This window comes from Microtus pennsylvanicus, chromosome 14 (genome assembly GCF_037038515.1).
Source record: "Microtus pennsylvanicus isolate mMicPen1 chromosome 14, mMicPen1.hap1, whole genome shotgun sequence".
Taxonomy (NCBI): Eukaryota; Metazoa; Chordata; class Mammalia; order Rodentia; family Cricetidae; genus Microtus; species Microtus pennsylvanicus.
Window position 1 is genome coordinate 64,998,915 of NC_134592.1, and position 1,102 is coordinate 65,000,016.

Genomic DNA, 1,102 nt, shown 5'->3' on the forward strand with positions numbered 1-1,102 from the left:
AGGCCAAGAAGAGAAAGGGGTGCAAGCTGTTCTGCTTTCTGATCACTGCTCAGGTTCTGTAAGACCACCTGGGGCTAGGAGCATGCAGGCCACATTGGAATAGTAGGTGAGGCTGGGCCACCACCCTGGCCTAGCAGCGTTGAAGCCATCTAGAATACAGATTTCAAAGGAATACCTAGTAATGGTTCTTGAGCAGTCTGCAGTTGCTGGATCCGTATGCATCTGATTTGAAATCGGTAGGATAGATGACTAGGGACACAAGCTAAAGCTAAAGGATTTAGGGGAAAATTTTTAGCTTGGGTGTAGACATGAAACTTCCAGGTCTATGGTCCTCGTAGATGGGGACTGGACTCTCAAGACCAGGGAAAGGGAGAGAAATCCTACCCTCAGGAATAGGGAATAGGCAGGAAACTGTTGATGGACAATACTTATCTGGAGTCTTTTTGTCTTGTGAGAGATGGATCCAAGCTGAAGTATTTTTTTGAGTTTACAAAAGGAGATAAAAGTTTTAGATGTGTGGCGCACGCCTTTAATCCCAGAACTTGGGAGGCAGAGGCAGGCGGATCTCTGTGAGTTCGAGACCAGCCTGGTCTACAAAGCTAGTTCCAGGACAGGCTCTAAAGCCACAGAGAAACCCTGTCTCGAAAAAAAAACAAAAAAAAAGTTTTAGATGTGTTAGCAATGCCATTGCTTATAATCTGTACTGTAATCTACGATGTAGAAAAGACAGTAAATTCATGCCTCTGAGTCATAGTAAAAGCACGAGAACCCAAACATGATTCAGGGTTAAAAGCATCTGTGAGTTTAACTCTTTCAGAGTTTTATAGCAAGACAAACTGTCTGCCTTCCTCTGCCAGAGACCTAGTAGCTCTAGGACAGAGAGGCCAGAGGCCTGATTTTTATGTTTGAAGAGAAAGCAGCTGTAGCCTTGAGGGAGGAGCTGGTAAGCTTGCTACAATTAGTCCATCAATATCATCAGAGATCTGAGAAGGATAAATTATAGCAGGAGGTATAATCCAAATGGCCTATGTATTAATTACAATGACAGAGACTTATGAACTCCCTAGACAGTTTCCCTAGGCTCTTGTGATCTCGGTGGGTT